At 41.3% G+C, this 23848-nt stretch overlaps 1 protein-coding gene and 1 long non-coding RNA gene across 19 annotated transcripts in view; one reads left to right on the top strand and one right to left on the bottom strand.

The window, feature by feature from the left end:
* Positions 1 to 3483, bottom strand: part of LOC148151996 (uncharacterized) — a 64631-nt gene extending 61148 nt beyond the window's left edge. The window contains exon 1 of the long non-coding RNA XR_015759198.1: positions 3408 to 3483. This is a non-coding gene — a long non-coding RNA (uncharacterized LOC148151996). The remainder of the gene's footprint in view (positions 1 to 3407) is intronic.
* Positions 1 to 23848, top strand: part of LOC122557375 (teneurin-3) — a 2678940-nt gene that overhangs the window by 1753277 nt on the left and 901815 nt on the right. The gene's annotated exons all lie outside the window — the stretch shown is intronic.

Below are 23848 nucleotides of genomic sequence, written 5' to 3'. Positions count from 1 at the left end.
TAGAAGAACAGAAGATGATGTTTCTTTCGAGCACTTTGTTGTTTCAGCCAACATGGGTTTACCATAGTGTACTACCCGAACAAAACAACAGTCCGAAATGACTGCCTCAGCTTTGGTCTACACTCGAGAAAGACATTTGTTTTCTGCATTTCAGAAATGATTGTGTTCTTTACTGACATCTCTGATGGTTAAGATCTTCAATATGTCTTAACATTGTACCACACGAAAGCTGAAATAATTAGATCACTCTTTTTGGTAGAGACACTTAGTGCCTCGTTGTACTAATTAACATCAACTCAGTGAAATTGAAGCAGTTGTCGGGAAGAAAGGAACACTTGCTGGAGGCATTGTTCAAGCCACTTGCTAAGAAGGGGCCACCAACGCGCCTGTAGATTTTGGATGGATTTACATATAAAATGGCAGGTCCTGTCCAAACTTATTACACTAGAGCTTTTGAACATGAGAACATATAATACATGAGCCCTGGGCAGATTGACTGTTCACTGCTGACATCACAACTCATGACAAAGCTCTAATGGTTTTAATAATCTGTGCAATGAAATGTATTTTTGTTTCAAAGAGAATCGAAGGAACCTGTTCAGGCCATCTGTGTCAAGTGCTGAGATCTCTCAATTAATGCTGCACTGTCTGCCTTATCCTACTTTTCATTCCTCAGCCGAACTTTGTGCACATTCTGCACTGGAGATTTAAGCAATGTGCAGCGCATGGAAGCAATTCCGAATGATTTGAAGTGAAATGTCTGCAAACACCTGGGGCAGAAGGTGATTCAATCATCTCCACTCGATTTACATCTTTTGATGAAGTGGCTTAAAAAAAAAGGACAATACACTTCATAACATTTGAAAGCCACGTGAAGAACTTATTCATTTCTGTGATTCTTTTCATGTGTAGAATTGTTCACATCAAATTCCCTAGCTATTTGATATGGAATTAATCAAAAACAATTAGAGTCATTTTAATTGCTTGTCACTTCTTTAAATCTCCTAACAGGTTTTGAGGACAATTCTTTTTGCTCCTGCCAATGGACTACAAATCACTGAGTTTGTGGCAGCTAGTGTTTTTTTTTTGGAATGTTGACCTCGTGGCAGAGTAATTCGGTTGGTTTACCCTTTAGCAAGGGCAATGTTAAAAATCAGGAGGAACAAAGTAGCAGTGGAGTTTGGAGAGAAACAATGATATTTGGCTGTATATTGCTGTGAGCAGGACAAAGTCAGGACTGCAGATGCTGGAGATCAGAGCTGAAAATGTGTTGCTGGAAAAGCGCAGCAGGTCAGGCAGCATCCAAGGAGCAGGAGAATCGACGTTTCGGGCATGAGCCCCGCCCCTCCAATCGCCACCAGGACAGAGCCCCACTGGTCCTCACCTACCACCCCACCAACCTCCATAAACATCGTATCATCCGTCATCATTTCCACCACTTCCAAACGGACCCCACCACCAGGGATATATTTCCCGCCCCTCCCCTATCAGTGTTCCAAAAAGACCGCTCCCTCCGTGACTCCCTCGTCAGGTCCACACCCCCCACCAACCCAACCTCCACTCCCAGTATCTTGCCCTGCAACCGCAAGAAATGCAAAACTTGCACCCACACCTCCCCCCTCACTTCCCTCCAAGGCCCCAAGGGATCCTTCCATATCTGCCACAAATTCACCTGCACCTCCACACACATCATTTACTGCATCCGCTGCACCCGATGTGGCCTCCTCTATATTGGGGAGACAGGCTGCCTACTTGCGGAACATTTCAGAGAACACCTCTGGGACACCCGGACCAACCAACTCAATCACCCTGTGGCTCAACATTTCACCAAGGACATGTAGATCCTTGGACTCCTCCATCGCCAGACCATAGCAACATGACGGCTGGAGGAAGTGCGCCTCATCTTCCGCCTAGGAACCCTCCAACCACAAGGGATGAACTCGGATTTCTCCAGATTCCTCATTTCCCCTCCCCCCACCTTGTCTCAGTCCCAACCCTCGAACTCAGCACCACCTTCCTAACCTGCAATCTTCTTCCAGACCTCTCCGCCCCCGCCCCCACTCCGGCCTATCACCCTCACCTTAACCTCCTTCCACCTATCGCATTTCCAATGCCCCTCCCCCAAGTCCCTCCTCCCTCCCTTTTATCTTAGCCTGCTAGACACACTTTCCTCATTCCTGAAGAAGGGCTTATGCCTGAAACATTGATTCTCCTGTTCCTTGGTTGCTGCCTGACCTGCTGCGCTTTTCCAGCAACACATTTTCCGCTGTGAGCAGGACAAGACAGGCACTTGCTTATAGATCTTGAATTGGGATTTGCTCTGAGGTTTCTGTCTCCAGGGCATCCAAATGGTGTAGCGGGTTCCAACAGGTGTGTGAGACATAGTCACAGAATGATATAGCACAGAAACAGACCCTTCGGTCCAACCAGTCCACGCCGACCATCATCCCAAACTAAAATAGTCCCACTACCTGCTCTTGGCCCATGTCCCTCCAAACATGTTTTATTCATGTAATTATCCAAATGTCTTTGAAATGTTGTAAGTGTACCTGCATCCATCACTTCCTCTCGAAGTTCATTCCATGCGCGTGCTCTCTCTGTGCAAATCTTTCTGAAATCTTTCTCCTCTCACCTTCAGAAATATGCCCCCTTGTTTTGAAATCCACAGGAAACCACCTATTTCAGTAATCAGTCCGATGAATAATCACTCATGAATAGCTCATTGTCCAAAGCAGGAACTGTATGGTTGAAGTGAATTCAACGTTGAACCAGATGCAGAAACAAAATGACAAAGAGTGTGGAGGATGGTTCGGTGACGGTTGGAAATGGGAGACAAGCACTCCGCTTGTTCCCCAATGTGTTCCTGCCTCCTCACACATTGCACAGTGCTGGCTACTGTGCTGTTCAGGCAACCCTGCTTGGCACTGGCGGGAAGCCAATTAACCTTGTTAAGTGGGCAATTAGCAGCAATTGGATAGCGCAGCTCAGAAGAGATGGTTGCACCACTGTGGAGGAGGTCAGAACAGCACAGCAGTAACACAGTCTGACCATTTCATGCTTCAAATGGCAAGCTTGACAGCAGACCCAAGCTGAGGTCTGCCACAGCTCCTGGAGACTGCAGCACAAACCTGGAGAACAGTGCTGTTAGTTTGAAGGAGATCCCTCCATTCCTTAAGCCTTTTCTTGTGATCATCCCATTCCAACTTTCATTTGAGGCTTTCTCATCAACAGCACCTTGATCCTCTAGCCACTGTGAGGGCACATTGTTTTGCTGGCTGGATTTATAGACCTCGACAATTTCTGAATTTCAGGCAAGGAGATAGACACTTTCGAGACAGTGAGGGGACCAGGAAATTGATGGTAAGGTAGAGCTCAACGAAAGACAGCAGAGTTTTGAATCCACTTACCTTTGTTAACTTCGATTGATTCATTGCGTGGTAGTTCTTCCTGAGGCCAGAACTGACACTGTTGACATGAAACCTTATCGAAGGAAAAAAAATCAGTTTGCATGACGAGGAGATGTCTTGCATGAACTGCGGGTTTTCAATTAACTTACTTACCCTTTCATTCGTTATGAAAAATACATTGCACAAACATTTTACGTAGATGACCACAAAGTATTCTGATCAGAGGAAATAGAAGTAGCTGTCATTTATAGAGAGTAAATTAAGGGAACCATGAATAATGATATGAAATAAATAGCATTACCACCTGGGGCAGGATATTAATCCCTTTGGAATCTAACAATACTTTAGTGTTTTGCCAGTGTAATTGCTACTTACAATATTACAAAAGAATTTCTAATTTGTAATCAACATAATCTATAAATGTAAATTGAGTTTAATTAGTACATCTCCTTGATATCCTGCTTTTGTTAATGTGTCTCCCAAGTTCCTTCCAGCACAACAATTGTAACGTCAAAGTCTTTTGCAGATAGTGCACGGTTTTCAAGCTACAGGAGAGTTTATCCCTAATTAGCAATTTGCATATATAAGTTCGGTTAATACGTGTTCTACTTAGTATAATGAATGTTTTTCACAGAGTTTCATTGAGGTAGAAATTATTATATATTTGAGTTATTTAAGAAATCAATTCAATCTTGCCTGTTGAATTGAGTCTTGATTGAAAATCAATTACCATATTTTATTTCTCCAGTCTTAATTTTATCGTAACGAAGGGAAAAGAATTCCTTCATTAAAACAAGCAGATTTAAAATTACAGGTGAATGTTAATTTTCTCATTAAGGGAGCATTCTGGACGCAGCTCAGTAAGTTTCTACGTGTGACCTTTTATCCTTGGTGAGGACAGAATCAGGCTTGGACCGTACAGTACTGCACAGTGACACAGCTTGGTAACACTGCCTGGTTCAGATGTGAATAACTGCATCTTGGACAAGGTATCAAATGCTCGCTGGCACCCAACAAAAATTTACTCTTTCATTGGAAATGCTACAAAACGCTCAAAAGCAGAAACAATGTTGTTACAGGGGAAAAAATGATGGCTGAAATTTATCCGCCGCCCCCCCCCCATCCAGCTCCCGGTCTAATAATGTACACAGGGTGCAGCATCCTAGATAACAAAATGTGACATGTCACATTTGCCTTTGCCTTCTGGAGAGCATTGTTTCGCTCACAATTCCACTATTTTCACTCAAACACCAACTACAAGAAACTGCTTTTGAGATGCTGGATGAGGAAACGAGCTGTAACGTACATTTGTATTTGCCAGTCAGCGTCTTGGCACCCATTTACAGCATTTTTCCTCCAAATACAAACCATTTCAGTTTCACCATTTAGCCGAGTGCTGAACCAAATCTCTTTAAAAGGGGCTACTTTACCTTGCAGTTCTCATGAGCAAGAATCGCTGCCATTCGATAGTCCGCCAAGCAAGGCCACACAAGGTTTTCTGTATAATTTCCTTGTGTGGCTAAAACCCATGTCAGCCTGGTCATCCATCATTTAATGGTTTGGCATTTCACTATAAGAGGAGGAAAGAGAAATCAGAGAATGAGTCTACTGTGGAACTAAGTTTTTGTAGCCAAGCATCCACATTATTGGAGGTCAAGGAGCAAGACTGTGGAGAACCATGTCTGCTGTATCAGAACAAAATTAGTGAAGAAGGGCACAAACAACAAATGGAGGAAACAGAAAATATAGTTCCAATGAATATTACCTCTTTCTAGTGAAAAAGTGGCATTTAATTACTTCTCCTTTCCAGCAAATCAGGCTGAAAAAGAAAATACGCAAACATGCAAATCATGAACGGCAGCACACCAAGCTGAAACAAAGATTTGTGCCAACCATTGGGAAGTCTGTGCAATTCTAAAGCCCGCCTTAGTTTTAAAAACAATGATGTAGCATGCATTTAAACAAAAGTTAATTCAGCGTCTTCAGAAAACCAACCAAACTGAAATTACTTTTCCATAAAGCTTTGTCGATGCTGACACATGATTGACATCTCTATGTAGTTTGCTGGGAGTCACCAATAGAGCTGAATTTAAATCTAATCGGGCTTATGCAGTCAATGCAATTTGAATTCAATGTAATTAGTCCTAGTAGATTTGAATAGCTTTAGAACCAGAATTATGAAACACAAAAAATGTTGATGGTTGGGTGAGTGAGCTATGGAAAGAGTTTGAGAATGTAAGATTGCCAGTGTGACTAGACTGAGCTGAGCAACATCAGATGAGCCCTCGAGACTGAATAAAGTATTTTGGGCTCTGGACCAGGCCTATACTTTGTTTCTTTTCCCCCTTCATAACTGATTCATTTTTTTAAAAACTCCTTCATTATTCGTCAAAACCACTGATAAATTTACATTTCTTCTGTGTTTTTCTGAAGATTTCTGGAATTTTTGAGCCGTTATTCTGATACTTTCCCTAATTGGCCCCATCATTTTACATATCACTTGTATCCAGTTTTATATTCCAGCCATTAAAATCAGTTCATCAAAATCTGTGCCTTGAACCATGAGCCCCAACAACATCCCAACTATGGTGATAAACACTTAGGCTCCACAACTCACTTCACCCATTGCAAAATTGTTCCAATGTAACTAAAACACTGGTATCTAGCTGACAATGTGGAATATTTCCCAGGTATGACTCATCCACAAAAAGCAGGATAAATACAATGCTGCCATCCACCTACTTCCAGTCCTCAGCAAATTGATGGAAGGAGCCGCCAATCAAGCACCACTGACTCATTGTAGGCATTTTTTAATCAACTTGTTCAGAGTTGTCCATAAAGACTCTTACCACTTTTTACAGATGCTCCCTAGAAAGCATCTTATCTGGGTGCATCGCGGCTTGTTATGGCATCTGCTCTGTCCAGGACCATAAGAAACTACAGAAAATTGTGAACACAGCCCAGTCCATCACACAAGCCAACCTGCCTCGGGAAGGCAGCCAACATCATCAAAGGCCCCTCCCACGCAATTATAATCTCTTCCAACCTGTTCTGTTGGAAGATACTGGATCTTCAACACACGTACTAACAGACTCATGAATGGACCACTGAAATTGTAAATTTAATGTTGATCTCACTCTTTGTGCACCGTCTCTGCAGCTGTAACATTGTATTGTTTGTTCTGTTCTTTTGGCTTAATGCACTTTGTATTGTTTGATCTGCTTGTACTGCATGCAAACCAAACCTTTCCCAGGAGCTAGGTACATGTGACAATAATAAATCAAATCAAATCACATTACAATGTTATTATGCATCACTGGAGTAGGTGGGATTTGAAATCAACTCTTCCAGCTCAGAGCTTGGGCCACCATCACTGCACAACATGAACCTCTCTTAGTCATTTTGGCTATGGTGTAATAATGGTAACTCAAGAGAGAATAATCTTTAATTTCAGATATGATTTGATCTAGAGTGACTCAAAGGAACCCCAATAAAACTGAATTAATATGAATTATGTGGAAAACTCACCAGTGGTTCGAGACATACTTTTGTTCGAAAGAAGAGAATGATTTGTTCAGTTTCAGCCCTAGTCGCTCACTCCAGGACCTCTTCAAGGTCACGATATCAGCCCAACTATCCAAAGCTGCTTGGTCAATTATCATTCCTACAACATAAGGTCAGAAATGCCTTTTTTTTTCTGATGTCTGCACAGTATGATTCACAATAAATCCTAATACATTTGTCTAACCATATGCACCTGCACATCATCTAAATGTAAACTGCTACATGGCAAACAACATTGATGCTCACATGTGCAAAGCGTGCAATTTAGAACTATATTTGGTGTAAAAATGTAACAATATTAGGAATTAGTAAATCCGATGGTATTTGATTGCTGACTTCATGAAGTTTTGCTGGACACATTCACTGCAAGTATTAAAAATTCATAATAAGTTGTTATTATGTGACCCAACTAATTTCACTGTTGAATGGTATAAGGTTCAAACTTGTAATCAGTCGGAATGTGGATTGATTTGCCACTTAAACAGCTCACACAAAGTTATCGACCACTGTTCCTTTGATGGGTGAGCTGATTAAATTGAAGAGCAGCTGACTCCTATGGAAAACTAATTGGCAATTGCCAGTGAGATAGTTCATCTCACTTTGAAGGGGAAAGAAATATCACTCCCAAAATCGAGAAAGGGTAAAGTCAACAGGGTTTTTGCTCTTATTGATCACCAGGCGAGTATTGCCAAAAATGACCAACTGAGAGTGCCAGATGACAGCAAGATTTTGCTCAATTGTGATAGTCTTCACAGTTGAGAACTTGCCAACATTCAAGATCTAGACACTATTTGTTTCCAGGAGTATGTTTTTACGCTTGTTTCATTTTGATGTCAATGCTATTTTGATGTCAACTCACATACTACAACAAAAGGTGAGGCCTGGTATACACAATTGGACTCCCCACCTGTTCTGGCACAAAACACATGAGAATACACCAAATCTGATAGAGAACTGAACACTGGCTATTGAAGCTGTGCAAATCTTAACATACTGATGTTAAACACATTTTTCATGAAATTCCTTACACGCCATTTACTGTAGGCACGAGCCAGGCAAAATAAAGTCGCAGAATGAAATGTTGTGTAACAGCTATCATGGTGTGCTAACCTTCTCTGGTTTCTTTGTCACTTTGACGTTACCCTCCACTGCCTTGTAACTCAATGATCCTCCTCACTGTCCACGTCTCCAACATCACTCTCTCTGTTGCAATCATATCTATATCAATTGTTGCATTTTCTCAAATTGTCTCTGTTCCCAACCTCATGTGATTACCTCCAATTTATATTATTCAATTTACCATTTGTTATCTGTCCCACTGTCACACCTTGTGTAAAGAACCATGTCAGTTTCCATTGCCTATCAAAGATGCCAAGAACTTGATGCCTCCTCAATCCCTGGGTGAGAATTCGTTTTGAAAGCAACATTATTTTGATACTTGCCCTATTCCTTCAAAAGCTCAGGGTTCACTGTGTTCATCACATCTTTTTTTAATCGCTGATATTTTGGATGGTTTACCAAATCCTTGAGGGAAGGAACTGCCATCCTTACCTGGTCCAGCCTACATGGACTCCAAGCCTGTAGCATTGTGGAGTTGATTCTTAACTGCCATCTGGGTAATTCGGGGTGGGCAATAAATGCTGGCCTAGCCAGCAACACCTACATCCCAAATGAATGAGAAAAAGCCAAGAAAATCAATTTTGCGAGTGTAAGATTCAAGTGCAAGAGGGACATTTGGTCAAAAGTTGGTGGAAACTTCAACATCCATTCCAATACTGAATTTGCACTCTGCACGAAAGTTCAATCATCATCAAATTAGCTTTCTCAGGAGCTGGGAAATGATGTACAATTGTACCTTGTGCCAAAACAGATCAAAAGCATTTCCCACAAACAGAAAGACCACAAATGTGCATGCTTTCCCATTAAAGGTGTAGGAGATACGTGCTTCACATTACTGGTGTTTCTTCACTGCTGAATCCTGTGAATTGAAGAAATCCAGTTGATGTTGATCGATGTGCGTAATGACTTTCTTTGGCAGCTTTCCCGGGTAGTTTAACCAGCTGATAGGTCCATAATTGCCGGGACCGCTGAGAGCTTTTGTATGGGTTATCAACCATTGTGACGACTGCTGATTTCCAATCTCTTGAGATGGCTCAGCACTGAGGGATGACGATCCTGCCTATCGCAACTATTACCTCATTGACTAACACACTGATCCCCTGCATGATAATATTGCAACCCCTACCCCCCCCCCCAAGACATTTCTTGCTTGGTTTAAAAAAAGAGAAAGATTTTACATTTATATAGCACTTTTCATGGTTCTCAGATTATCCTATCAATAAAAAGTACTTTTTTGAACTATGTAATATGTATAGTTACAGAATCAGTAATGTGATGCGAACCAGATATTTTGTACAATTGTTTAGATTGAGGATTTGCCAGGGAGAAATCCCATTCTCAAAGTAGTGCCATAGAAACACAGAAAATAGAAACAGAAATAGGCCATTCAGCCCGTCAAGCTTGCTCCTCCATTTGATATGATCATGGCTGATCATCCAACTTATAACCCTGTTACTGCTTTCTCCTGTACCCTTTGATCATTTTAGCCCAAAGAACTATATCTGACTGGACTCTCTCGTCATCAGGAACATCCTTCCTGCATTTACCCTATCTAGGGGGGTTAGAATTTTTATAGGTTTCTTTGAGACTCCTGCCATTCTTCTGAACTCCAATGAGTATAGCAGTAACAGGCTCTCTTTGTGCATCAGTTCTGAAACTCCAGGAATGTTAAATCTTTGTTGCATTTTCCCCATATGCCAGAACATCATGCCTCAGATAAGGAGACCAAAATTGCACGCAATACTCCAGATGTGGTCTCACCAAGACCCTGTACAAACTCCACTAATACATCCCTGTTCTTGTACACAAATCCTCTTGCTGGGAAGGCCTTCTTCACTACCTGCTGCACCTGGATGTTTACTTTCACCTGTTATGAATTTATGCACTCAATCAACTTGTCCAAATCATAGAATCCCTATAGTGTGGAATGAGGTCATTCAGCCCATCGAGTCCGCACCAACCCTGTGAAGGGCATCCCACAGATCCAGACCCAAATCCAGCACCCTCACTCTATCTGTAACCCCACATTTACTGTGGCTAACCCACCCAGTTGGTGGGATCCCTGGACTGTGGGAGGAGACCAGAGCACTGGAAGAAACCCACGCAGACACAGAAAGAATGTGCAAACTCCACACTGACGGTTGCCCAAGGCTGGAATTGAACCCAGGTCTCTGGCGCTGTGAGGCAGCAGTACTAACCCCTGAATCTCTGTGTAAATCACACTGATATCACACAATGGAATCGACTACATCAACCTAATGTAATCTCATCAGGGTTGGCATCAGATTTTGTATCTCAACTAAAGAGCACTGAGCTGCATTTTCACGGAGTCAGAATGACTATGGAGCAATCGAAAAAGAGGAGGTGAGGCCTAGCAGCATTTTTGTTGAATGATTAATCCAGAGATCCAGTTAATATTCTGGGGACCTTGGTTCAAATCCCTCCATTGTAGATGGTGGAATTTGAATTCAATAAAAACTGGAATTCAGAATCTAATAATGACCAAGAAGCCATTGTCGATTGTCAGAAAATCCATCTGGTTCACTAATGTCCTTCAGGGAATGAAATCTGCCATTCTTACATAGTCTGGTGAACATGTGACTCCAGACCCACAGCAATGTGGTTGACTCTTAATTGCCGTCTGGGCAATTAGGAATGGGTAATAAATGCTCGCCGAGCCAGTGATACCCTCATCCTGTGAATGGAACATTAAAATAAAAAAGATAGATAATCCTGATTCTGTGATTACCAACCCCAATCATGAGCTTTCCAATTGTCAGGAGCATCTTTTAAATGTATAGGATGGTTCAGACCCTGAGCTCACATTCAGTACTCCTGATCCGGTTAGCTCCATACTGGGGATAAGAATGTCCTCATTCTCTGCAATTTTCATGGGCTGACGGTTCATGGCACCTCAATGGTATTGTGAACCATAGTCTGGATGAGAAGCCATTCAAAAGCTAAGTTCAAAAGGTTGTCTTCAGATTGCCTTTCAGACTATGTACCATAGACATAGCACAAAAAGTAGACCATTCAGCCCATCAAATCTGTTCTCCCATTCTAAGAGATTGTGGCCAATTTGATAATCTTCAGCTCCATTTTCCTGCCTTTCCCCATACCCCTTGATTCCCTTATTGATTCAAAATCTGTCCATCTCAGCCTTGGGTATACTTAATGATCCAGCCTTAAGTATACTTAATGACCCAGCCTTGTGTATACTTAATGACCCAGCCTTGGGTATACTTAATAACCTAGCCTTGGATATAGTTAATGGTCCAGCCTTGGATATACTTAATGACCCAACCTTAGGTATACTTGATGACCCAGCCTTGAGTATACTTAATGACCCAGCCTTGGCTGTACTTAATGATCCAGCCCTGCGTACCCGTAATGACCCAGCCTTGGATATACTTAATGACCCAGCCTTAGGTATACTTAGTGACCCAGCCTTGTGTATAGTTAATGACCCAGCCTTGGATATATTTAATGACCCAGCCTTGGGTATACTTAATGATCCAGCCTTGGATATACTTAATGACCCAGCCTTGGATATATGTAATGACCCAGCCTTGGGTATACTTGATGACCTAGCTTTGGGTATATTTAATGATCCAGCCTCAACAGCCCACTGTACTAAAGGCTTTAATTGATTCACCAGCCTCTGAGAGAAGAAACTCCTTCTCATCTCTGTCTTAAATGTGCAACCTGTATTCTGAGATTATGCCCTCTGGTCTTAGATGCTCCTGTAAGTAGAAACAACCTTTCTACATGTGTCCTATTAAATCCGCTAGCAACTTGTATGTTTCAATTAAGTTGCCTCTCATTATTCTATATATAAATGAGTACCAGACCATACTATTCAACCTCTGCTCATAAGACAGTCCCTCCATACCTGGTATCAGTCCTGTAAACCTTCTCTGGAATGTTTAATGCCAATGCCATTCCTTACCTCCCAAACTTGACACTTCATGCCTCGTATACAGGCTATGTCATCAACTACAGAACTTTCATGTCCATTCACTCACTGTATACTGTTGAGAAACAATAACACCCATAGTAATGATAAAGACTTGTGTAAAATACTTGTATAAAAACACCCATTAATTCATTACTTTCCACGAAAAGCTCAATTTACTGCAAGCCCAGAGAAACATTAATTGCCTAAAGTCTTTAAAGTATCAATAGCATAAACTACAAATCTTTGCAATCTCTCAACCTTGTGTCAATAAATATTGTGAAATTGACAACAAAGTGCCAGACCTGCCAATCAGGCCAGGGATGAGGTGTTTCAAAAGAGCAATGGATCGCTGAGCTCTCAGCCAAGACTACATCCTGAGGCTTGACTAAAAGCCAAGATATCCATACTCGAAGCCCTTACTTGATTGACAGGTCTCTGATAATTTGGTCAGTGAGCATTCTTCATATAAGTCAAGGAATACAATATCACATAAACACTCCTGTGATAAAAATCAACCTTGTTTTCTTTCATTCTCTTGGGGGATCCAGGCACTGCTAACTGGGGCAGAATTAATTGCCCATCCCAAGTTTTCCTTCAAAAGGTGTTGGTGAACTGTCCTTGAACTGTTGCAGTCCATGTACTATAGGAGGAGGCACAATGTTATGAGGGAGGGAATCCAGCAACAGTGAAGGATTAGCTACATATTTCAAAGTTAGGATGGTGAGTGGCTTAGAGAGGAATCTGTGGCTGGTAGTGTTCCATGTATCTGCAGCTCTTGCCTTGATGGAAGTGATTGTGGGTTTGGAAGATACTGTGTAAGAGATCTTTAGCAAATGTGGTTATAATGGCACTTTCAATTAAATAACTTTTTATTAATATAAATAATGATCATACAGACGTAATATTTCAGGGCAACCAGCGTTGAGCAAGGCATTTCCACCTATGAAAGAATAAAGGAGTGGAACTTGAATAAAATTACAACATTCCATTTCAGAATATGGAAAACAATCATGTTAAAGTTAACAAATATAAGTTTTTCTTACAATGAATAAAGTATGTCAGTTAGCTCAGTTGGCTGGATAGTTGGTTTGCAATATAGAGTGAGGCCAACAGCATGGATTCAATTCCCGCTAAGGTTATCAAAAAAACTCTCTTTCTCAACCTTTCCCCTTGCCCAAGGTGTGGTGATCCTCAGGTTAAACCACCACTAATCATCTTACTTTCAAAACAGAGCTGCCTTATGTCTGATAAAATCATGATAACTTTAAAACCCTGAATCCTCAGCTTAGACTGCTCAGTTTTAGTCAAATAAAATTATACAAGAAAAAGTGAAAAAATGTCATTTGGAAAATTGATAGCAAACATTGGTCTTGTCATTTATGTAATCCTGAACACTTTTCAATTAAAAATGATGCTAACTAACCTATTGCCACTTCAGTGGAAAAGACAGTGTTAGGATGGTTTTATTGAAGAGAAATAATCAATGTTAATTATGGTAACTCCAGTCAGCATTTACTTGAGTATACTATCACTGGAGTATTAAAGAGTAAACTCTGTGTGATATGCCAATGATGCAGTGTAAATCATCATAGGAAGTAACACTGTGTCATACCATAAGGTTGTTATCTCTTGCAGCCTCATAGTAAAGTGAAAGAAAAGAGAGCTCTCACTTTCCTCACTTCAACAGACTAAATATTATTCAACAGCACATCAAGACCAAGAAATTTGAGGGTGCATACATGAGGAGCAGTGGTCGGCACAACATCGTGGGCTGAAGGGCCTGTTCTGTGCTGTACTGTTCTATGTTCTATATTTTAATTGCTGAAAAGGACACACTTGGTCAGAGCTTTTCATCTTTAACTTATCAAAATAATTAACAATGAATATAAGTTCAAGGAGAAAACAACATTTATACTGCATGAGAGGAAACTCTGATTGGTTGGCAAATAGACTCTGATTGGTACAACTGATGAAGGGCTTATGCCCGAAACATCGATTCTCCTGCTCCTCAGATGCTGCCTGACCTGCTGTGCTTTTCCAGCACCACACTCTACGACTCTGATCTCCAGCATCTGCAGTCCTCACTTTCTCCTCTGATTGGTAGAGGTCCACTTGCCAATCAATCAGCACTCTCCTCTCATGCAGTGTGTATGTATTTATCCCCTTGAACTGGTAGTTCTTATAAATTGTCCTGATGAGTGCTGATGAAAAGTTTTGTCAAAACATATCTTTTTTCAGCAATACTCCAGTTCTGTACTACCAACCAACTAAAGATCAGAGAATATTAGAATCACAACAAAGCAGTTATTTTAAAGAATATTTTAGGTGAAAAATACCCTCTATCGAGATGGAAAGAGAGCTGGTATGAAGGGGAAATAAAGGGGTGAGTTTATCATGGTGAAAAATTCACTCCCTTTTCATCACCTCTTCAATTAATTGCTGACCAAGAGGGAGTTTAGGCAACTTTCTCAACTCACAGCGATTAAGGCTCTGAAGTTGTCAATCAATGGCTACTAAAGGATCTCAACTTAACACCTCCTTGACCACATGCCTCCCTGGTAACAGGGAAACCGTGATTACCTGCCTGCTAAGTGATGGGTGGTTTACTGTTGGCCCAATTTTGGGGTTATCAAAGGTACACATCGTGGGTATGCGGGGGGGGGGCTGAAAGCCAATTCCCTGCCCTTCACTCCAAAATCTTTGACATATATCAACCCAAAACCAAATATGAATGTGAATTCTCATTGCTGTATCCTCTGAGGAGTAGGCCTTGATTTGTGGGCTTTAGGACATGAAAGTTGCAGAGTCTGTGGCAGGATGACATTCCCAAGTTAACTCTCCCATCAGCTGAACGGCAGGCAATCTAATTTGTTATCTCATAAGTAGGAGCGTATTATGGACACCACAGACGTGGAAGAATTACTGAAAAATTGTGCACTTTGTTTCACAAAGTGTCGGTGTTCCTCACATTTGAGTTGTGTTAATAAGATATTATTGATTCAATATCAAATTCAATTCTCAGTCTGAGGTGGGTCTTACCTCGGCTGTTAGTGTACAATAATAGATCTCAAATCCCTTTGAGGAGGGGAGAGGAAAATCTTTCAGGATTCACACGTTTGGCTTTGCCACATTGATCACATCTTTCACACAGATCAGTCATGGCACTGAATTGTTTGCCAGTGTTCACTCTCCAGGTGCACACATGATAGAAATGCATGACTACTTTGCCAAAATACAGAGGGCAAATGTACTCAAGGAAAGACTGAGTACCATGAGGAAGCAGGAGAAGATTATCAAAAACAAGAGAGGAAATTGAAAGAAACAAATGCTTTTTAACCATTCAAGAATTTAATGTTCAAATATCCAAATTTAGATCTAAGTATTTCGCAAGTTGGTGAAGAAAACAAATCTATTATTTTATACAAGATGGAGGGATAGAAGTATAACCATAGCTCTAGGAACAGGAAGATTTGTGAGGTGCACCGGGTTGGGAAGATTTCCAAGGCTGTCCACAAGTACGAGCAAGTGATTGCCTGAAAAAATGTCGCTGAAATGAATTACATTATAAAGCAGGTTTCATTAACACAAATTCACTCTAACGAGTTGGGAACACTATTTCTAAAATGTGAAATTTTAAAGTGTGTATTGGTTATAACATGATTCTGGCCTCAATTAGTTTAAATGGTGCTGCTGTTAAACGATTTTCTTGTAACATGGGATTGCATGAGAAGAGAACTACCGCGTTAAAGCAGAACTGACTGTGGCCAGCCCTGTACAGCAATGAGTTGGGTACCGTGACCAAGCAACCTCGTCTGTCACATGGTGACAGCCAGATCAAAATAAATAACCACATCAATGCTGCTGTGCAGTCTTTCTCTTGCTTTCATCAAGTGTCAGTTTGCCTCAGTTTGAAAGGTTATGGGTTCAAGCCCTATTCCACTGATAATCTAGTTTACATTTTAAATGCTACACTGAGGAGCTCCTACATTGCTAAAGGGTTGAGATTTCAAATGAGGTCAGTATATTTTCGAATCAACCTGTTCAAAAATGTTATTATACACCTCTGGAACAGAGCTGAAAATGTGTTGCTGGAACAGCGCAGCAGGTCAGGCAGCATCCAGGGAACAGGAGAATCGACGTTTCGGGCATAAGCCCTTCTTCAGGTTATGCCCGAAACGTCGATTCTCCTGTTCCCTGGATGCTGCCTGACCTGCTGCGCTGTTCCAGCAACACAGTTTCAGCTCTGATCTCCAGCATCTGCAGACCTCACTTTCACCTCTGGAACAGGTAAGACTTGAATCTGTCCAGGCTCAAAGGTGGAAACTACACCACTACATCACAGGATATGCTCAGGTGGATAAGATGGATTGCAATGCAGTATTTCTGAAGAACAATAAGAGAATTTTCCAGGTGCTCTACCAAACTGTTTTTTGTGGTGTCCAAGTGCTATTGTCCCATGGAGAGACAGATGAGTTATGAGTGAGAGCCATTGAGCTCTTTTAAAATATCTGCATAGGTTTCAAAGGAGTAGCAAGCAGAAAATCTTCACAAATGCTCGTGTGAGTGCAAATCTTAGCAATTTAGCAGTCAGACAGCCCTTGCCTAATCTGCATGGTTATTGATCCCATTGTGAAAGTCACAAGGGACTACTTTTTGGGTGTTCCAAAGGTAATGCCTAAAACATAAACTAGCCCTTTAATCATGTAAATGTGGAGCGCTATGGCTACTGAAATTCCCTGTAACAGAAACATGTTTCTGGTAAGCTCAAGCAGCATTGGACCAAACCCCTTCAAAGGTCGCCTCACCACCAACTCCAGGATAGGATTTTGAAGCAAGTTTGCCCATTGCGCAATCTGATGGCATGGCCTCATCACTGACCTCCGGCCGGATTTTATCCTGCCTCCCCACCTCCCAACAAGGAACGTTCTTGAAGCTTGCTGGTGGTGGCTCAGAGTTAATTTCTCTCATGAGACAAACTGCCTGAGAAAGGCAATTACATAGAGATAAGGTCCAAGGCTCAATTTCTGACATGCCCACCAGCCTCTGTTCAAGATGCAAGCAGCTCACTTAGTTTGGATCCTTACTCCTGTAGACATGCAAGGAATTAAAGAGAAATAATCCAAAATTATTAATTGGAAGTACAAATATCAACCACAATCTTCAAAATTAAACTGTAGGCTCACAATGTCATACATGCACTTTTTTATGCTGAATGTTTCCCACAATTCAGGGAAATGGGACAAGTTTTCAATTGCTGGCATAGTCAAAAATGGGTTTGGGAGGTACATTGTAAAAATTGCACTCTTGGAGCTCAATCCTGCGTCCCACTCTAATTCTCAATGTGAGATTGAGATGAAAGTGAGTGGCAGGAATCTGCTCTCCTTCAGTCAATGGACCTAACCATTCATGGGCCATGGAGGGCAAAGGCGAAGTGTTCACTCTGAGGAGTGGGAGCTGGAAGTGCTCCATTGCACACTAGCGACTATCAGGAGCAATGTGGTCGCACATCATTTGATGTGGTCAGAATGCACAGCAAAGAGAAAAGACAGGGTGGTTGAAATGTGGCCCTCAGCCACCTTATTGAGGTGAACCTCTGACATTTTTATTCACCTTATCATTGGTGGACCTCTAACCGACTGCCCACATCATTTAGCAAGGCAACGGTGCACCCTGTCCTTGTAGCTCGTTGCCTTTTAGCATTATCTTCATACCAGTCCCACCGTCACAGACTGGGCATCACAGTCACCTACATCCCAGCTAGCTGATGTACATTTAACACAATGTCAGGTCAGTACCCTGATTTTAGCTGGGGTTTGAGTTCCCAGCACCCAATTTGACAATCCAGCCTGAGGAGGCAGGATTGCTTTTGGGTCTTCACCCCATCTCAAGTCAGAAACTGATCAAAGACAGGATTTTCAGTTAATTGGTTTGGTTGGATTTTGATTTCATTGTCACATGTACTCAGGTAGAAAGGTACAAGAGTACAGTGAAAAGTGTCTAATGTTGCCACATAAGGCACCATCTTAGGTGCAAGTACCGAGGTACAAAATCTTAAGAAAGTGGTAGAAAGAAAGAACAAAGTTAAAAATTAAACATTGCAGTAATTATAGTACAGTGGAAAACGTATGAAATAAGGTTAAAAGTTGTACAATGGGGACCTTATCAGTTTTAAGTAGAAAATAAAGAAATAAAGCTGAAAGTTCAAACATTGGCACGGACACCTCGTTCATTTTAAGGGTGCCAGTTAGCCTGTCAATGCTGCAGCATCAATCAGCGATCTTCTAGCTTTAGATGAGCCAACTGGCTCCAGTACAAAATAAGTAACTGAGAGGCTGTCTCAATAGGAAGGTGCCTTCTCAGTTGCTTTTTAAGGGGTACCAACATACCCCTGGTTTCCTGCCTCTGATCAGCAACTTCTCCCCCAAACCTATCCCATCAGTAAACTGGAGCCTAACTGTTCTGTCCATACCCTTATGGGTGTGGGACTTCATCTCAGGTTCCAAACCCATAAGGTGGCAGTATGGCGAACTGGCTGGGGAATCCAGTAACCCAGCCAGCCTGACAAACTGCAGGGTCTGTTCACTTCTGTTCCCAACACTGTCCACACCCAAACAGCTGTGTGTAACCAGCCTTCTTGACAAGAATTCAACTTGCCTATCACTGTGTTGCCATCACTTCATTGTTTGTTTCCCATCATTACTGCAGCAGCAGAGGTATTTGACACCTTTCTAGGAATGTCTTAGTGTCTCCAGGAAGTAAACATTAATCTCCACCTTGCTCACTGTATCGGAGAATAAAAAAAAATTCGGGCCTGGATTTACAAAAAAGGAATAATGTGATGCATTATCTTTAAAGATTTCTGTGCATTTCTTGTAAAAATTTTGAAGATGGAGCAGAGGTCTGATTCACTGGGTTGGCTATTTGGCAATATAAGGTCATGTGATCAAGCCTCCAAGAATATGTCCCATCAGAATTGGCAACCCTAACTGTGAAGCTTTGCATCATTCACACTGTGTCCCTGACATGTCTGCTGAGTAACATCAGACTACGAACAGCTTCATAACAGTTAACAATATTGGCTCTTACTGTGATGTCATTGCATTTTTTGACCTTAATGGCCTCATTGCACAACCCCAGTACCATTAATCCCTTTGTAACATTTCCATCAGCATGATGTCGAGTTTAATGGTAATAATTTGCCATTCTACAATGGCCGGCATTTATTCCCATCATCTTTCAAAGAGCTTGCTTTAATCTCATGATTCTTTGTCAGCACCATATACTTTCTGCTTTTCTAAATAAATCAGGCCATTTTTTTTTGTGCCTGTGCTGATTAAAATGGCCCAGCAGGAACTGATTGGGCCAAAGACTGCTTAAAAAGGGAAGTCTTCGCTTCAGGACTCCTTTTAAAAATCAAATCGTCACAAAGAATCAAGATTACCTTTGGCTTCCTACATTGTTCCCCTAGTTTAAGATTGCTTTAAAAGCATTAAACTATGGTCTACCTTTAGTAATAGACCACCCAATCATTTTAAACTGCAAGGACTTTGTACCTATGCATTTGAAGAAAAGGAAATCAGACCAAGCCAAGAAAGAAATGAAGCGCAGCTGACTGCTCTGAATCCACTTAAACGCAATAAAGGGTAATAAAATTTTAACCGACCAAAGATATGTTCTTAAAGATCCTGAAAGGAGTTCATTCATTAATGATCATTATCTGCCCATGGCAGATGCTTTTGCAATGTGAATGCGTTACACATGCAAGCATTTAAATGTCATCAGAGTTCTCTTTGACTAGGTTATTCCTAGTCAGATAAAACCTGACAGATATTGCCTGGGGAAGGTCTCATCCGGCTAGCAGCTATAATCAATTCACAAAACCATCATGAATTAACTGGACCAAATTGCCCCAACATTCGGTCGAAAATTATTAGAACGCTATTTTGTGTTACATGAAACACTGACTATTTTATTCTGCTAGCAATTTGCTCTTCCTCCCTCCTCTACAGTGCTGGGGCTATGATGAACTGAGCTGTGATTGTATGAGGCCCTCTGGATCATAGCCAAATGCTCATGGCCCAATTGCAAGCCTTGTCCATGCAATGATTCCATTCAAAAGTGGAGCATATCACAACAAAGTCTTATTTTGTCCACTCCCAATAGTCCAGTTTAAAAAGTTCCCATAGTGCTAGTTCAAAGAAGAGCCTGGGAGTTTTCCCAAATATCCTGACTCATAAAGATCTTTCAACCAACAACACTAAAACAAATGATCTGGGGATATTATAGAAATGTTGTTCACTGAGCATGAATTGGCAACTCTACATTGCTACAATGCTTCTAAAGTACTTCACGGGTTTCAATATACTTTTGAATATCCTGAGACGGTCAAAGACCCTGAGTCACCACAACTGTAATCAATTCAGCAGAAACATGCAGTTGAACATGGCTCCTTCGTAGGCCCTTTTGCGGCACAGTGGTAGTGTCCCTACCCCTGGACCGAGAGACCTCAATTCAAGTCCCACCTACTCCTCATCTTTGAACAGGTGATTAGAAAAATGGGGCGAAACAAAAATAAAAATTCTATGGTACCTCATTGATCACTGAGCATAGCTGCCTGAAATCAAATAAAATTTAAACCAAACATGGTCCACATGTTGGGGAGTTCCTCCGGAAAGGAACCTGAGTTACTAGCAGAGACAAGAAAATACTTGGAGCTCCCTAGTGAGCTTCCCTTGTTGGTAGTCACTGCACAGCAGACTGCAACATAGTGACCCACAGTTACAATCCTCTTATATATTATCTTTCAAACCCACTATCAACACAATTTGATCTTAGAATAGGATAAAAGGTCAATACAACACTGTACAGACCAAAGGGTCTGTACTGTGCTGTATTGTTCTCTGTTCTGAGTCTAATCTAGAAGGACAAGGGCAGCAGTTATGTTGGAACAACACCATCTACAAGTTACCTTACAAGTCACTCACCATCATGACTTGAAAATTTATCGTCGTGCTTCAAAGTTGGTGGATCAGAATAATCAAACTCCTTTCTTCATGACATTGTCTGTACACCAATAACGAAACGGACTACAGTGGTTTAGGAAGGCAGCTTACCTTCCAGAACAACAAGGGATGGGCAAAAACATGCTGGCCCAGCCAGTGATGCTCACATACCATGAATAAATCAAAATAAATGCAGTTGCTTAAGAATAAAAATGTAAAGATATATAATGTCCTCCTGTAGCAGTTCATGTCCAAATTGCCTCTGCAAAGTCAAATTAATTTACACATTAAAATTGTATGGAACTCAGAGAAATAGCATTTGCACACTGTCACTCCATTTCCAATCATGTCCATAAATTCCTCAAAGGTCACACCAGGTCAACAAAAACCAAAGAGCAAACCATGTGTTTAACCATGTGTTCATTTTAGGTTGAGGACTTGTTAAGTTGCAATTATAGCTAAACTTGGAAATTTCTTCATGTTCTCCTTTCATCCCATGTTGCATTGAAGAAACCTGCTATTATGTTTGAGTAAGTTCATGCAGAGATCCATCACAGAGCAGGTTACAACACATTCTAAGTGGCAGTTCAACTATTTTCATTTTTGCAGAACCATTTACTGAGCTTGTCAGTTAAATCTCAGTTTGCTAGTTGCGTTGTTTGAGAAGGCAGAAAAGCAGCAGGAGATAATGGTCAAGGGTACCACATGCAATGGGAGGAGAGCTCAGGAACTGCTGCATAATAGATCCTCATCGCAGATTGTCTTGGTGAAATATAGGTCCAGTAACATTAATACCACCATCCTCTTCGCTGATAGGGGTTTATAGAGACTGGTGGATCCATTACAAACAAAACAAGAGTGATGTGAGAAGAAATGTTTTTCACGTAGCGAGTATTTGGAATACCGTGCCTGGCCATATGGTGGATGGAGGTTCAATTGAGACATTTAAGAGGGCATGAGGAGGCTGGCACGAGATAATAGAACCAGTGCAGGCATGATGGACCAACTGGCCTCTTTCTGCAATGTACAAACTGTGATTCCGGTAGGGTCGAAGAAAAACATCTGGTAGTCTAATCTAAAGAGTGTTTTATCTCTTACAAGATGAAATCTATTGCATGATCACAAAAAAGGCACAAACATTGATATGTTAGAAGCTCTGGGTGTAGGTTTGCTCGCTGAGTTGGAAAGTTCATTTTCAGATGTTTTGGCACCATACTAAGTAACATCTTCAGTGAGCTTCTGGATGAAGTACTGCTTTCTATTTATATGTTTGCTTTCTTTGGGTCGGTGATGTCATTTCCTGTGGTGATGTCATTTCCTGTTCTTTTTCCCAGGGGTGGTAAATGGGGTCCGAATCAATGTGTTTATTGATAAAGTACTATTGGAATGCCATGCTCCTAGGAATTCTCATGCGTGCCGCTGTTTGGCTTGTCCTAGGATGGATGTGTTGCCCTAGTCGAAGTGGTCTCCTTCCTTGTCTGTATGTAAGGATACTAGTGAGAGAGGGTCATGTTGTTTTGTGGCTATTTGATGTTCAGGTATCCTGGTGGCTAGTTTTCTGCCTGTTTGTCCAATGTAGTGTTTGTTACAATTCTTGTTTGCTTGTTGTCTGCATAGGGTCATCCAGAACCTCAACCTGAGCTACAAATCTTCTCAAAACTCACTAATGTTAGGAGTTGGTGCCATGACTATGAGGGAGACCTCTAGATTAGATTGTGTTCCTTTGAAACCCAAAGCTGTAATCCCTGCTTGACTCCATATGACATCCCCATTGTAATGGTTTATGCTTAATACAATCTTCCGTATTAACCCTTTGAGATCCTTAGATAACATCAGCATGCATTAAGAAGGTCATTCAATTGTGTCATCAATGAGACCCAGAACTGCAGAACTACTTTTAGAACCAGTTTGATGGTGACACTCAAAGATGTTGCCAAAGGGACGGCACCGTGGCTCAGCGGTTAGCACTGCTGCCTCACAACACCAGGGTCCCAGATTCAATTCCAGCCTCGGGTGACTGTCTGTGTGGAGTTTGTACGTTCTCCCTGTGTCTGCAAGGGTTTCCTTCTACAATCCAAAAAAAATGTGCAGGTTAGGTGAATTGTCTATGCCCATAGTGTTAGGTGTATTAGTCAGAGGGAAATGGCTCTGGGTGAGTTACTCTTCGGAGGGTCGGTGTGGACTGGTTGGGCCAAAGGGCCTGTTTCCCCACTGTAGTGAATCTAAAAGACATCTTGAGGTTGGATTCCATCCCAAAATGATGTCGAGGCTATTTTCAAGATGTAGCATTTGAAAGCAACTTGGCATCGTTGATCATTACCTATCGTGTAACCATTAAAAGATCTATGAAAAATCTTTTGACATCCATCTATGAATAATTCTACCCTACATCTCCATTCAAATATTTTGCTGCTGATTCAGCGTACAATATTTGCATGAACTGTCTTTGCACTGGAGGAATAATATGATGCTCATTGGCTTAAAGCATTTGGACCATCCTGAGAATGTGACATGTTTTTTAACCGGACGTCTTTCTTTCCTTATTAGAAATGAGACTAATTTGGCATCACACCTCCAGGAGTGTCTATCCAACATTTATCACAATGTTATTAAATATAACTTCATCAGAAGAACCAAAGGTACTGAGCATCTACCGTTGATATTATATAGGAAAATTCAGTTTAAAAATTGCAGAAGACCTCAATTGGGTGAATTGGTTAACTCAACTCAGATGTAGATGCGACTGATATTAAAGGAAAGTGTCAAATATTTAAGTCTTTATTCGAACATAAATTATC

Source organism: Chiloscyllium plagiosum, unplaced genomic scaffold (assembly GCF_037043375.1).
Source record: "Chiloscyllium plagiosum isolate Xiang-an unplaced genomic scaffold, Cpla_swu_hap1 HiC_scaffold_2, whole genome shotgun sequence".
In the NCBI taxonomy this organism is placed as follows: domain Eukaryota; kingdom Metazoa; phylum Chordata; class Chondrichthyes; order Orectolobiformes; family Hemiscylliidae; genus Chiloscyllium; species Chiloscyllium plagiosum.
Note: the sequence above shows the minus strand (reverse complement) of the source record. Positions and strands in the feature narration are given on the sequence as shown.